The sequence below is a fragment of the Microtus oregoni genome, unplaced genomic scaffold, assembly GCF_018167655.1.
Source record: "Microtus oregoni isolate MIOR12 unplaced genomic scaffold, Mior012 000015F_ref0000493, whole genome shotgun sequence".
Taxonomy (NCBI): domain Eukaryota; kingdom Metazoa; phylum Chordata; class Mammalia; order Rodentia; family Cricetidae; genus Microtus; species Microtus oregoni.
The window spans coordinates 42,817,799-42,829,555 of NW_024543074.1; positions in this window are offsets into that span (position 1 = coordinate 42,817,799).

Genomic DNA, 11,757 nt, shown 5'->3' on the forward strand with positions numbered 1-11,757 from the left:
ACACACACACACACACACACACACACACACACACACACACACACGAGGAAGGAAGGAAACATTAAACAAAGTTGTTTACCGGCAGAATTCTCAGAGCCTTCCATAAGCCACTTGTATGAACAGATAAGTGTTAGAAACTTTTCAAAAGAGAAACCTCGTGGGCACCACTCACCCAATGTCTAGTCCTTGGATCCTTTAGGGAACACACAGTAACTAGGCCTGACCTTGAGCATACAAGGATCTGACCCAGGGAACCCTTTGGAACCTGCCACCACCGCCCCGCAATAAATAAATATTTTTTAAAAAGAATATTATCCAAAGGGGCTAGAAAGTTGTCTTAGAAGTTAAGAGCAGCTGGGCAGTGGTGGTGCACGCCTTTAATCCCAGCACTAGGGAGGCAGAGGCAGGCAGATCTCTGTTAAATTCGAAGCCAGCCTGGTCTACAAGAGCTAGTTCCAGGACAGGCTTCAAAGTTACAGAGAAACCCTGTCTCCAAAAAAAAAAAAAAAAAAAAAAAAAAAAAAAGTTAAGAGCAACAGTTGCTTTTCCAGAGGACCTGGACCTGAGTTTGATTCCCAGAACCCACAGGCAGCTCACAACCATCTCTAACTACAGTTCTGGAGTGTCAGTGCCTTCTCTGGCCACTTCAAGCACTGCACACATATGATGTACTTACATATGTGTATCCTAACCACTCATACACATAAAATAAAAATATTTTAAAAATAATTGTGATATTATTTCTTTTTTCTGGGGGTTGGGTTTGTTTGTTTGTTTGTTTTTGCTATTTGAGACAGGGTTTCTCAGTTGCTATGGAGCCAGTCCTGGAACTTGCTCTGTAGGCCAGGCTGGCCTTGAACTCACAGAGATCTGTCTGCTTCTGCCTCCTGAGTGCTGGAATTAAAGGTGTGTGCCACCACTCCCGGCTAATTTTTTTTTTTTGAGACAGGGTTTCTCTGTGTAGCCTTGGCCATCATGAAACTCACTTTGTAGACCAGGCTGGCCCCAAACTCAGAGGTCTACCTGCTTCTGTCTCCCAAGTGCTGAGATTAGAGCCATGTGCTACTACACCTAGTCGGTATTTCTTAAACTTTTAAATTTTGATACCTATGTTTTTTATTATTATTGTGACAAAGCAAATGTAATAAAAATTTCTTTTCTGATCTTACTCTTGTCTCACTCTCTCTAGAATCCTGCTATGTGGTTCAGGCTGGCCTGTAACTAGAGATTCGCCTCCTCCCCACCCCCACTCCACACCTCTGCCCGTCCCTGTCCTGCTAAGTCATGGAATTACAGGCGTGGCCACTGTGCTGCTTAATTTTTATCATATTGACACGAATAGAGTCACCTGGGAAGAAAGAATCTCAGCTGAGGAACTGCCTCCACCAGTTTGGCCTGTGGGGCAGTGTCTTGATTGATGAGGGAGGGCCTAGCTCACTAAGAGCCGTATCACTCCTAGGCGGATGATCCTGGCCTGTATAAGAAGACAGACTCGTGGAGCTACACAGATTATTAGAAATGGGTTAGATCGATATGTAAGAGCTAGCCAATAAGAAACTGAAACTAATGGGCCAGGCAGTGTCTTGCCCGGCCTTCCCTCAATGATGGGCTATTACTCAGAAGTGTAAGATGAAGTAAGTGTGTTTCTCCTAGGTTCCATTTGGCCAGGGTCTTATCACAACAATAGAAAAACAAACTAGAACAGTGCCGTGCCTAGCCCCATAATGTGAAGTCTTGGTCGGAGATCAATCCCAATCAGATAAGGCTGCAACGGTTACTAAGGCTGACAATGGTCCAGATTCTGGGAGAGGGTAAGAGAGAAAAGTCAGTCACACAGAAAAGATAATCGTGGCTTTTTGATGGGTGCTACGAAGACAATAGCTCAGAGTAAAGGAATAGAGGAGATATGCAGGGAGGAGCCAGCTGCCTGTGACTCCAAGATTAGGAGGATTAGAAGCTAGAGGATACATTGTCTCTATGTTGAGATCCTTTCTCAACAACACGGAGCAGGATGAGCAAAGGAAGGGGTGTCTTTTCTGTGAAGACCTAGTTAGAGAGGCAGGTAGAACCAAGATGATGCTGATGGGCCAGGTCCTAGTGGGCTTGGAGGACCAAGAGACAGAAGTTGGGTTACATTCTACTGAGGAGAAACAGCGGCCTGGCTCTCAATGGAGCCCTGGCTTATTCCAGAGGCCCTCCATCCTTACTCTCTTTGACTTTTTGTCTCCCAGGCACCAATCCTGCTGTGTGTCTGTCTGTTCACCTCTGTGTTTGCCTCTTTTCTGACTCCTCCAACTTCCTTTCTGCCTCCTACATAAATGGGCAACACCTCTGGGTGTTAGGGTCAGATGTAACCACCCTGTCCCTGCCCTCAAGAACCTTATCCTTCTGCCACAGGAGAGCAATTTCCCAGCTAAATTCACACTGTTATCATGAAGTTACATCCCCTGCCCTTCTTGTCTATCACTATTTTTAAGCTCTCCATACATTTTAATTGTGTGTGTGTGTGTGTGTGTGTGTGTGTGAAAGCACACATGCATGAATATTACTGTGAGTGTACACAGGTCAGTGGACCTGCTTACAAGAGCACTGCTTAACCACAGTGGTCCTGGGCACTTGAACTCAGGTCTTCAGGCTTGGCAGCAAGCACCTTTACCAATGGAGCTATCTCTCCTGCCCAAATTTTACTCTTCCTAGTGTGATACCATCTTTCTCTGGTGGCCTCTGCTTCTCTCTCTCTCTCTCTCTCTCTCTCTCTCTCAGTCTTGCTTACCTTTCCTCTCTGATTTCTTTTTTTTAAAACTTTTTTTATATTTATTTTATTTATTATGTATACAATATTCTGTCTGTGTGTATGCCTGCAGGCCAGAAGAGGGCACCAGACCCCATTACAGATGGTTGTGAGCCACCATGTGGTTGCTGGGAATTGAACTCAGGACCTTTGGAAGAGCGGGCAATGCTCTTAACCTCTGAGCCATCTCTCCAGCCCTCTCTCTGATTTCTTATTCTTGTTTTGTTTTGTTTTGTGATGGGTTTCCCTGTGTAATAGTCCTAGCTGTCCTGGAACTAGCTCTTGTAGACCAGGCTGGCCTTGAACTCACACAGATCCACCTGCCTCTGCCTCCTGCCTGCTGGGATTAAAGGCGTGTGCTACCACTGCCCAGTGATTTCTTATTTTTTTTTATAAATTAAAAAAGATTTGCTTTAAAATCACATGCATGTATGTGTGCTTTGTGTGGGTGTATACACCTGAGTACAGATATTCATGGGGCCCAGAAGGGGGCATCCTCTGGAGCTGGAGTTCGCAGGTGGTTGTGAGCTTCTTGTTGTGAACACCAGGAATTTAACTTGAACCCTTAGCAAAGGCAGTACACACTATTAAACCCTGAGCCATCTCCCTGGCCTTTTTTGAGACAGGGTCTCACTATGGAGCCCTGGCTGGCCGGGAACTTGCTATGTAGACCAGGCTGGCCTCCAACACACAGAGATCCATTTGCTTCTCCCCCTGGAGTTCTGGGGTTACAGGATCACACTGTGTAACCCAGGCTAGCCTTGCGCTGCACTCCTTGCCTTCCTGCCTCAGGCTCCAGAGTGCTGAGAGCGCACCACCACGTCAGGCCTTGATCCCCAGTTTTAAAAGGGTGAAATAAGACAAGATTACATACTAGTGAGAAATCCCACACGGAGGTATCAAGGAGGAAAATGAAATTGCGCTCATCTTCACCTCTTTCCAATCTATTCCCTCCTCTGGGCACTCAAAGCTCTCTCTGTGTGTGCAGAAGTCTCAGGTCTCCACTAGCCATCCCCCCTTTGGTTGTACACAAAACAAAGAGTGGGATGGGGGAGGAGTTTGTGCCACTGTGGATTGCACCCGGGGGCCCAATGAGTGTTAAACCAGCTCTTTTCCACTCAGCTACCCCAGCCTACTACTAACCTTGTAATCGCCTCTCTTTATATATTTATGTGTGTGCGTATGTGTGTGGGTGTGTGCGCGTCACAGAATACTTAAGACGGTCAGAGGACAACTTTTAGGAGTCAGTCCTCTCCTTCCACCCTGTAGGTTCTGGGGATGGAATTCAGACCATTGGGCTGGGTGGTAAGTGACTTTATCCATTGAGCTCCCCCCATCAGCTCTACCAACCTTTTTGACAGTGCTCTCTCCCCCCTCCTTCTCTCTCTCTCTCTCTCTCTCTCTCTCTTCTTCCCTCCCTCTTTCTTCACACCCTATCTCTCCCACTAGCTTCTGCCCTGTCCTCCCCACTCTCTCCCTTTCATTCTCCTCTCATGTTAGTTCTGCCTCTCAGTAAAATGTCGGGTTTGTTTTTGTGTGTGTGTGACAATCTTAACCACGTTGACCAGAGTAGCCTTGAGTTTCCAGTCTCTTGCCTTAGGCTCTTGGTAGAAGTACAGGTACGGGCCACCAAAGCTGTCTTCTTGACTTAATAGGAAGGGCTTTGTTTGATTTTTCAGGTTTGTTTTTGTTTGTTTGAGGTGGAGTCTCCTGTAGGGATGCTGGCCAGAGCTGAGTGTAGCGCTTGGGAGGCGGAGGACCAGGTCAAGATCATCCTCGGCTACAAAGAGAGCTCAAGACCAGTGTAGGCTACCTTAGATCCTGTCTCAAAAACAAAAAATTGTTACTATTATTTTTACTTCTCTTTCATAAAATAAAGAGAGAGAGAAAGAGGAGGAAAGAAAAGCAAAGAAGCTGACAGATAATACAAAGGGAATTCAAAGACAGGCATGTGCAGACAGGCCGTGAATGGATTAGCAAATGCTGGGAAACTCTGCTAGGCCACATGAGATACTGATTAGTGTCCTCCAAGGAAATTAGATTGTGTCAGTGGACAGAAATCCACGGGTTAACATGTAACTGTAGAGTTCAAGCCCTAATCAAAAGTAAACAGCGAATCCAGCAAAGATAAACCCTGAGCAGAGATAGTGCCTGGACGGGCTCAGGCACCAGGCTCCCAGCCAGTCTAGAGGTCACCGGATTGACCTTTGGCCACTATCACATTCCACCTCTTTCTCTGTGACGTAGGTTATGGCTCTCTGTCTCCCAACTTGGATGCATCTCTTCTTTGTCACCTTCTAGGACTTGTTTTCTTTCACTCCATCTCTGCCTTGACTTAACAAATTCTACTGATGGCCTCACTGGTGGGGTGGGGTGGGAGGGTAGGCTATGCCCAGGGTCTGTACCAGGAGCTACAAGGGGAAATAACAGGGCTCCATCCTACCTGCCTTGGTCTCTGTCCGTGTTTCTCTGAAAAACTGAAAGAAATCCCAGGGAAATTCTGAGGGCCTGGAGGAGAGGAGGATGTGGGGACGTGGCAGTGGAGGGGAGGGCTTAGAGCTACCGCGGTGAGCAGAGGCATGCTCCCAGCTTCAGCTGACCAGAACAGAGGTGATTTCACGCTGAAAAAATGTCTGAATCAGGAGAATAACTCAACTGAGGATGGGGAGGTGGCTGCTCAGTTGGAGAGAGGAGGGGCTGGAGACCGCAGCCTGGGACCAGATGGGATATCTGGCTAGGATCTGGCCTAGCTCTCTGTTCTCACTCATTGTTCTGGAATCTTAGTCTGTGCTGCAAGTGGAAGGCCACACAGAAGACCAGGATCTAGATCAGGAAGAGCTTTGGGGCATGAGGTAGAGAATCCTGTGGCTCTGTCAGCAGAGACAACCACTGAGTACGGAGTGAAGAATTCAGGAAGAGAGAGAGAGATGGAACCATAAGAGGAAGAAAGGCAAACACCGAATTGAAAGTCTAAAAGATGGCTGACGGTGTCGCATGGTGGGAGATGACTTTGTCAGTGCCCAAAACTCTGGGTTCAATCCTCAGTCCTTCTACAGAAAAGCATTTCTGGCATGGGTGCGGTGGTGCGCTCCTTTGATTCCAGCGTTAGGGAGAGAGAGACTTAGGGAGAGAGAGGCAGGCGGATCTCTGAGTTTGAGGCCAACCTGGTCTTCAGAGCAAGTTCCAGTCAAGGCTAATCATATTGTGAGACCCCGTTTAAAAGAAACGTAATTCTTGAGGGGAAAAGCTATTTCTAGAGGGTTTGATTATTTTTTTCCGGGCATTAGTAGCTTGTTTACAATTAAAGTAGCAAAATGACTGGGGATACAACAAGAAAGACAGAGCTGGGGCTACTACCTTGCCCCTTGATTCCTGCTGTCGGGGAAGTCGGCTGAGGCTGACACACTCATCTCCAGGATGGACAAACTAAGACCAGGAGGTTGGAGTTGACTTGCCATGTCCTTGTCTGACTAATAAGGTGCTTAGGTCTCTCAGCTTCCCATCTAGTGCTCTTTTTAAAAGGTCGAGAAAACAGTCATGTGGCTGAGCAGGTAAAGGTGCTTGCTACCGAGGCTGAAGACCTGGGTTCCATTCCTGGCACCCACACAGTAGAAGGTGAGAACGATCCCCCACTAGTGATCCTTTGGTCTCCAAATGTGTGCTGTAGCACCCCTGCCCCCAGAAATGTAGTTCAAAAGAAGTTAAAAGCAAACAGAAATCAAAGGTTGAAAGAACAGAAAGGAGGAACGACGCCGAGGAGGAAAACCAGGCGTGGAGCGAGAAGAAAGTAGGCAGCTATTTTCAGATCCAAGCGACAGGGCTGGCAGTGTAAAGCATGATCCCAGCACTCTGGAGGCTGAGCACGGAAGACAGCAAATTCCAGGGCAGCCAGAATGAGAACCTGTGTCCAAACCATAAAAACAAACTCCAGATACCCAGGTCAGATGCTGTCTCTTCTCTCTGAAGACAATGAAAGGAGAGGGGCCTGGGAGACGCTGGGTTCTTAGTGAAAGAAGGCTCCGGTTAGACTCCAGTTTCTCACTGGGGGCCCCAGGGGAGCTGGGCGTTTTTGTTTGAAGAGAAAACCTTTTGAGAGGGGAGAGAGGTCGGGTCTCTGGGTGAGAGACACTGGACTTCAGGGTTGAAAGCACACTCTTCCTACTGTTCCAGCCTGTGAGAAGGAGCTGTGGTATCCAGAGGTTTGCAGAAAGTGGGTCTCCAGTCTTTAAAGGCCCCCGTTCTCCTCTCAGGACTTTCATGTACACGAAGAGCCAGGGGGCTCAGCGTCCATTAACACACTTGAAATGCTTTTGGTTTTGTTGCTTATTTCTTTATCAGGACAGGATCTCACCCTGCAGAAGAGAGGGTTGGATTTTACTACATAAACTAGGCTGTCTCAAACTTGCAATCCTCCTACCTCAGCCTCCTAAGTGCTGAAACTATAATGCTAAGGCCACCACGCCTGGCCTCAGTTTTTTATAACAATAAAGTGTGTGTGTGTGTGTGTGTGTGTGTGTGTGTGTGTGTGTGTGTACGTACACCATCCATGCATGCAGGTGCCCTCAGAGGCCAGAAGAGTTTTGGGTCTCCGGGAGCTAGAGTTGCAGGTGGTTGTGAGCCTCCTGATGTAGGATGCTGGGAACCAACTTTGGGTCCTCTGCAAGAGCAGCAAGTACTCTTAACCATAGAACCATCTCCTCAGCCCCCTCAAATTTTGTTTTCAAGTAGTAAAATCACTTTCAGATGTGAGATCTTAGACAAAAATCTGATTTGTTAGCCAGGACATAGCAGTTCTCAGGCCGAAGCCGGGGCAGGGTAGAGACCTGGAAAGCTGCCCCCCTTCTTTATCCCCTGGAGGCTTCCATGTGGGGTCCTAGGACTTCACAGACCCTGAGCAAGCCACTAAGAAAGGATCTTAGAGCCTGTGAGGGAGTCCAGGAGCCAGGAATGGGGAGCACGGCACAACAGGACACTGTCAGCAGACAGTACCTTCCACCAGGGTCGGCCTTCTCTAGGGAGGCAGAGTAGAAACTGAGCTAGGCTCTTCTTCTGGGGCATCTGAGCTCTCCAGGAGATGCATGGAGTGGCTGAGTCATGGGCTGGGTTGCCACGTCCCAGACTGACTAGTCCTCATCATTCCTGGCTTCCCACACAGCCACTGAAACTGACAGAGGTTTGCTTTGTGGGCCCTGCCAGGGCTGTGTAAAGCCGCCACGTGTCAGCCCGGCTTTTCTCTTCCCTTCAGAGAGGAGTTCTAGGGGGTTCAGAAAATTGGTACCTGCCTGGGAATGTTCCTGGCCTTCGACCAGCGGCCAGACTATTACAGATCAGGACTGGGAAGCCAATCTACCACCTCGCTCCTCCATCCAGGTCGAGCAGCAGGAGACAGTGCAGGCCAGGGCAGAGCCTGCACCCCAAAGGCATGGGTACAGAACCTGAAGGAAATTGAAGTGCCACAGAACCGGAACATGAACCTCTAGCATTCACACCCTGAGCTCCTGTCCTCCTTCATTTTCCTAAGTGAATGGGTGACAGGCATGCACTACCGTGCCCATCTTCATACAGTGCTGGAGGCTGCACTCAGAGCCTTGTGGCTGCTAGGCAACCACTCTACCAAATGATTGACAGCTCGGCCCCACACAGCTCTAGCCTTTCAGAGTCCTTTTCCACATCCACAGCAGGAGCCGGACTTGGTTCCCAATATTTGCATCAGGTGGCTTATAGCCACCTATAACCCCAGCTCTAAGGGATTCAACACCCGCTTTTGGCCTCCGAGGGCATCTGTATTCAAGTGTACATAATTAAAAATTAAATCTGAAAAGAAGATTATTAACATTTATGGAGTGTTTGTGGCATATACAGTGAACCAAATGCATCTCATGTCACCTCATTTAATATTCACAAGAACTTTATAAGAAGTTTCTATTTGGGTAAACCGAGGCTGGAGGTTAAGTAACATGCCTCAACTTACACAGAATTAAATGACTTGCCCCAGGTTCAAGCCCAGAGCTCTGACTGCAAAGCCAGCTCTGATACCACTCTCTTGTACTGTCTTCTGTCTACCTCAGTCAAGGCAGTCTTAGAGAACCCCATTTTCTCTACCTACAGATCATATCCATGCACCACTCAATGAGCCCAGAAGATAAAAGTCCTTTGTGGATTGCACAGCACTGAGGGCGAGTTCCTAGCTATCTGGGGGGAGTACAGTGAGAGGAACGAAGGGCCGAAGTCAAATTTCATCCTCCTCTGTGTTTGGCCTTGCCCTGATCAGTAGCCTCTGTGCCCAGGGGATCAAGCCTGAGTGACAATGGGATCTTTGTGTCCTCCAGCCAATGAGAAGATCTGGTTGGAGAAAGATGCAGTAACAAGGCAATGGGCTGAATCAGTCTCTGGTGAGCCCCACCCCGTGAGCCCAGCAGCCTTGGCTCTGAGCCAGATACACAGAGAGTACATCCATCCACGAAAGCTGTGATACATGATCCTATCCCTGCATCTAGAGCAGGCCAAGCTGGCACCAGCTCAGTCTGGGTTAGGATATCGAAGCCCTAGGCTTTGCCATCCACGCTGTTCCATTGGTCTTGTAAGCCTTTATTTCCTAACTGTTCAAGCAAAGTGGGACTGGGTTGGAGTTGGTAGATTAAGAATTTTGAGGTGAGGTAACATCATCATGGGGCCTTACAAGATGGAGGCAGGAAGATCAAAGCCAGACAAAGAAATGGAAGCAGAAGTAGAGGTGGGAGTGAAGCACTTAGAAGGCAGAGGGAAGCAGGTTGAGGATGTAGCTCATCAGGCAGGATGCTTGCTTAGCTTGCAGGAAGCTCACTTGGCTTGCAGGAAGCCCTGGTTTCCATTCTCAGCATCACATAAAATAGGCATGGGGAGCTGGACGTCAGGTCACACGGGCATGCCCAAGGCAGTGGGCTAGAGGGACACGACAGGAACAGGCTGGAGGGGACTTGGAGAGGGTGTTGGCCTGGAGCAAAGACCTCACAGTCCTGACTTGTTATTTCGCAAAATGTGAAACAGATGCAGGGACTGGAGAAGTGGCCCCGGAGTTAAGAGTGCTTGCTGGCCTTGCAAAGGACCCAAGTTTTGATTCCCAGCACTCATGTCAGAAAATTCATGAGCACTGGATCTCTAGTTCCAAGGGAATCTGACACCCTTTCCTGGCCTCTACTACTGCTACTACTACTACTACTACTACTACTACTACTACTACACACACACACACACACACACACACACACACACACACACACTTCCTGTTTTGTAAGGGTCATCAGAAAATCTATGCAAAAAACTTGTCCCATTGCTTGGTCCAAAGTATGTGTTTAAGAAATGCCCATTGTCCGCTATGTTCAGCAAGTCCGGTTTTATCCCAAGCTTTTTCAGACCCAGGCCAGCTGGCCTTGGTGGGTTCCGGATAGAACGTCCCCATTGTCTCAGTGTGTGGGTGCACCCCTCGCGGTCCTGAGTTCCTTGCTCGTGCTCTCTCTCCTTCTGCTCCAGATTTGGACCTTGAGATTTCAATATGGTGCTCCAATGTGGGTCTCTGTCTCTGTCTCCTTTCATCGCCTGATGATAGCGGACAATGAGGACTACTGAGAACTCAAGAACAATGGCAATGGGTTTTTGATCCCACTGCACGTACTGGCTTTGGGGGAGCCTAGGCAGTTTGGATGCTCACCTTACTAGACCTGGATGGAGGTGGGTGGTCCTTGAACTTCCCACAGGTCAGGGAACCCTGATTGCTCTTTGAGCTGATGAGGGAGGGGGACTTGATCAGGGGAGGGGGAGGGAAATGGGAGGCCGTGGCGGGGAGGAGGCAGAAATCTTTAATAAATAAATAAATTAAAACAAAACAAAACAAAACAAAAAAAGCAATAAATAAATAGAATTAAAGATCTCACACAAAAAAAGAAATGCCCAAAAACATTTTTAAATTTTCATTTCATCTAAAAAAAAGAAAAAAGAAAGAAAGAAATGCTATTTAGGGCTAGATCTCTGTGAGTTTGAGGCCAGCCTGGTCTACAAGAGCTAGTTCCAGGACAGGCACCAAAGCTACAGAGAAACCCTGTCTCAAAAAAAAAAATAAAATAAAAAAGCAAAAAGAAAAAAAGAAATGCTATTCAGGGCTGGAGAGATGGCTCAGTGGTTAAGAGCACTGACTACTCTTCCAGAAGACCTGGGTTCAAATCCCAGCATCCACATAGCAGCTCACAACTGTCTGTAACTCCAAGATCTGACATTCTCACCCAGACATACATGCAGCCAATGCACATAAAATCATAAAAATAAAACACATTTTTAAAAAAGAAATGCTATTCAAAGCTGGGTGGTGGTAGACACCTTTAATCCAAGCACTCTGGAGGCAGAGGCAGGTGGATCTCTGTAGGCTGAATACTGTATACATAATAAGTAAGATATTTTAAAAAACGAAACAACAACAACAAAAAACCAACTAGCTAATTAAAACCTTTCGGACTGAGAGATGCACAAGGCCCCTGTTTTCCCCGGGCTGCTGTCAAGGAGAGGAAGTACATGATGTCGGATGGTGACAGCTATGAGGAGGAAGGGAAATGAGGCTAAGGTTATCCTTTCTCCTGTGAGGGAGGCAAGGAGAGAGTTGAGTGGCCAAGAAGGCCTCTCTAAGGAGGAGACCTTAGAATAGAGTTCTGAGGGATGTGAAACATCCGGGCTCAGGAAAATCACGTGGAGAAATGTCTCTCAGCCAAGGTAGTAGGAGGAGTGTGGTGAGGACCTGGCGAGAAAGGGAGGGGCCCTGGTGTGTAGAAGTTTATCCTAGACTCTTCCCTGCCTTCTCCAATTCCATGTTACCCAAACCCAAGGACTACTTCAATATCTCTGCCTTTCAGGAAGGCTCTGCCAGTCTGACTCTCTGGGAGAAGCCTTAGGGTCTGCATCACCGAGGATGTGGTTCTATGTTTGAGGTATATTCTTTTAGC